Raw genomic sequence first — 4,465 nt, 5'->3', positions numbered from 1 at the left:
AGAGAGACTGCCTGTTTGTTTTGCTTGAGGACAAGCAAAAGGGTAAGTCTGGGTGAGTTGATAGACCATCGATTTGATCCATTTTCATCCATGGTTTATAGGTGTTTTTACTAATAATTATTATATTATAGGGTCTATTTATTATATTTATAAAATCAGGAGTGATTTGGAGATAAATGATGATTTTGGAGCATTTTGGTCACAGATAGCCCGTTTGGTCACAGCCGACTTGAAGCCCCAGTCTTCACCAATTTACAAGATTGCCTCTGATGAGTTTTAACCTAATTATATAAGCCTTGCCACCATGTTAGAGGCAAAGTGTGCTTTTCTAGTTTTATTATTTTTACAGCAAGGTTTTCTAGGATTTTGATAAAATGGAGAGAAGATCCAAAGTTATAATTTGTGATTGAAACTCCATTAATATCTATTTACTATTCTAATGAAGTTTTCTTACCTAATTGCTGTTATGAATTGCTTAGCCATGTCTGAGTAGTTCCATTGTTAGATTTTAGGGTTTAAGTAGGTTAGGAGGGTTTAGCCCCAACTATAGATTGTTGAGTTATGGTAATTGTCATTAGGATTGTTCATTAATCCCTGTCTCTAGATTAGCTACCTAGAACCAGCCCTAGGATTGATAGATAAAAGTGAGAGCTTCATTCTCATTCTGAAAACATTCTAACTGAGCTATGTTTCTTGCTATGAGTAAGGCGAGAGCTGATCTAGTGAGCTTAGTAAGCATTCATTCAACCCGCGCATAAACCTTAACTAGAAGCGCGTCGATCGATATCATTATTGAATAATCGATCGACGGAGCGAAAGGTGTATCGATTGATATCCCTATAGGATCGTCGATAGACACTTTCTATTGGTCAACATACGATAGTTGAGATCATTAGATCTAGTTAATAGACAAGTCCAAACATTGCGAACGCTGATGGACTTGTTAACTAAGTAGTTGAGCTTTACATTATTATGCATGCAACTCATTAGGCATCTATACGATTACAAGTGTCCTGAATTAAAACCCTAAGTCGAACTATTTCCTTTTTAAGCACACAAAAAATCAATCAATCTATTGAACAAACACTTGTTCAATATAAAACTGCAATTTACATTTAAATCTCTGAAACCATCTAGCTTAACAAATCATATTAGATTTCTTAGGTTCCCTAGCTCCCTGTGAATTCGATCCGTAAGTACTACAACTCGACATCTTATTTGAGAGAGTATAAATCACTCCTTAGGGTAATTTGAGTGGCATCAAAAATCCTCCAGCACCGAGCGGAACCCCTGCGAGGCTACATAGCCCGCTTCAATCAAGAGAATGTGGCTATCCCTGAATGCAGTATCCCCACTGCTATCTCTGCCTTCAAGAGAGTCCTGCTCCCCGACGGGGACCTTTATAAGGAGCTAACCAAATACAAAAGCAAAACCATGTAAGACGTCCTATCTCGAGCCTGGGCACAGGTGAAATGGGAGGAAGATGTCGCAAGACACACCAAGGTGCAACGCAAGCAAGATCCCAAGACGATCAGACCTGACCAAACCGAGCAAGACGAGAAACCCTCTCAAAGACCAGCAAGGGACTCCGAAAATCGGAACCGGGGCAGATACCGGAACCGGGGCAGATACCAGAACCGGCCGATCGAGAAGGCAGAAGGGATGGCAGTGTCCACGTGGCCAGACATCTCTCACCTCTCCGTCTCAAGGCCAGAGCTGATCAATGTTCTAAGGCAGATGGGCCAACAGGTCAAGTGGCCTCAGAAGATGAAAGCACCCTAGTCTTTCCGGAACCCTTGTTTCTGGTGTGACTTCCACCGAGACTACAGTTACAAAACGGAGGACTGCATCACACTAAAGATCGAGGTCAACGAGCTGCTTAAGAAAAGACACCTCTGGGAGTTCCTTTCCGAGAAGGCCATGAGCCATCTAAGCAAGGAGACAACGGGTAAGCCCACTAAAGCTGCTCCCGTCTCGCCACCGCGACAAGACCGACTGATCCATGTCATATCAGGCGGTTCGGAAATCAGCGGCATAAGCCATGCAGCCGCGAGGAAAAGCACCTGAAATGCTAAGCACGGCCTAGAGGCAGCCAAGCCAAAATGCCTTCTCCTAGGAATGGACGAAATAAGCTTCACGGCCAAGGAGCAGGAGAAAGTTCTCACCCCGCATCACGACGCCCTGATCATATCGCTCACCGTAGCAAACTGCCTGGTAAAAAGGATACTGGTAGATAATGGAAGCTCCAGCAACATCATCTTCCAGGCCGCATACAAGGACCTGGGGCTGGAGGAAAGCACTCTAACTCGGAGGATAATCCCCCTTATAGGGTTCAGCGGGGAAGTCAAACAAACCGCCGGTGTTGGGGAAAAATACTCAGGTATTGAATTCTTCCAGACCCCAGGCAGGACATCGGCCTCTGGGTCCCCGCTAAGAGGAACCCCGGTTCCCCGCTATGGAGTTCTCCGGGTCCGGTCCCGAGACCGCTCCCCTTCCCCTGGGAAAAGGAAAATTTCTGATAAGGAGAACCTTCCATATTTCCGAATATGGAAGAGTTTAACCTACTCCAACCAACTAAGGCCCGCCTTGAGAAGACTATATAAAGGGAACCTAAATCCTAGAGCAAGGGATGGACACTCCGAGACTTAGAGATTAGAGCTAGGCGGCTAGAACTAGGGTTCTTACTCAAAACTGTTGTAGTTCCAGCTCTTTGATCTAATAAAACGTCTCTTTCTACCTTCTCACTTATAAACACTCACAAAATCTATACAAACATCAGCCTTGTCCATCGTTCCGTAGTACTCACAAAGATCCTACACAAAAATCCCCTAACAGTTTGGCGCTAGAAGGAGGGGAGTAATCTAAACTACGTGATAATGGCGGTGGACGAGCAGGATGAGCTATCCGAAGCTACCCATAGAGAATCTGAACTCCAAAGGCAAATCGATGATCTGCAAGGTCAAGTAACCGGGTTGCATAGAACTTGGGAAGAGACCAATCCTGAGCTTTCCTCGGAGTTCCAGATCCTAAAGGAGAAGTTCAATGAACACTCTAAGCAACTAGAACAGAGCGCTGAGAAGCTCAGCCAGCTCGAATCGGAGAATCTTACCCTCCGAGACGAGAACCAAGCCCTCAACACGGCAAGTAACAAGAAGCGTCGATTCCGGACTCAGATTCGCCCCATGCCGACTATGGAGACACCTAAATTCGGGACAGGCTCGAATCTCCCAACTACGGCGCTAGGAGGAGACGCATCAATGCGTGAAAAGGCTAAGGATGCTCACACCTACCACGTGGAAGACAGCAAATCAGAGCCCAAACCCGATAAAGAAGCACCTGACGGAGCAGCAAGAGCGGATGGCAGAGAGGCTCCCGGGGGTAGCTCCCCCCATCCAGAAGAGCAACCCCGACTCCTACGCTGACACTCCCTTCACGGATGAGATCACCTTGATCGACATGCCCAGGAAATTCTCCTTCCCCAACATAAAGGCGTATGACTGCACCACTGATCCGGACGACCACGTAGCCTAATACAGATAAAGGATGCTCGCCGTAGCACTCCCGAAGGGGTCGCGCGAAGCTACCATGTGCAAAGGGTTCGGCTCCACCCTGATTGGACCCGCTCTGCAATGGTATATCAACTTACCCTCCAGGTCCATAGCTTCCTTCGCGGATCTCAGCAACAAGTTCGTGGAACAATTCGCCAGCAGCAGAGATTTGGAAAAGACCTCCGACAGCCTCTACGAAATCCTCCAACACCGAACGGAACCCCTGCGAGGCTACATAGCCCGCTTCAATCAAGAAAAGGTGGTTATCCCCGAATGCAGTATCCCCACTGCTATCTCTGCCTTCGAGAGAGGCCTGTTCCCAGACGGGGACCTCTATAAGGAGCTGACAAAATACCAGTGCAAGACCATGGAAGGCATCCTATCTCGAGCCTAGGCGCAAGTAAAATGGGAGGAAGACGTCGCCAGCCGCGCCAAAGCACAACAAAAGCGAGACAACGGGCAAGCCCACTGAAGCTACTCCCATCTCGCCACCGCGACAGGACCGAGTGATCCATGTCATATCGGGCGGTTCGTAAATTAGCGGCATAAGCCATGCAGCCGCGAAGAAAAGCACCTGGAACGCTAAGCATGGCCTAGAGGCAACTAAGCCAAAACGCATGCTCCTAGGAACAGACGAAATAATCTTCGCGGCCAAGGAGCAGGAGAAAGTTCTCACTCCGCATCACGACGCCCTGGTCATATCGTTCACTGTAGCGAACTGCCTGGTAAAAAGGATATTGGTAGATAATGGAAGCTCCGGCAACATCATCTTCCAGGCCGCATACAAAGACCTGGGGCTGGAGGAAAGTGCTCTAACACAGCGGATAACCCGGGGAAGTCAAACAAACCACCGGGGAAATAACGCTCCCCGTATACGCCAAAGGAGTCAACATGTCAACCAAGTTCCTCGTTGTTGA

This window comes from Brassica oleracea, chromosome C1 (assembly GCF_000695525.1).
Source record: "Brassica oleracea var. oleracea cultivar TO1000 chromosome C1, BOL, whole genome shotgun sequence".
In the NCBI taxonomy this organism is placed as follows: domain Eukaryota; kingdom Viridiplantae; phylum Streptophyta; class Magnoliopsida; order Brassicales; family Brassicaceae; genus Brassica; species Brassica oleracea.
This window is presented reverse-complemented; position numbering follows the sequence as displayed.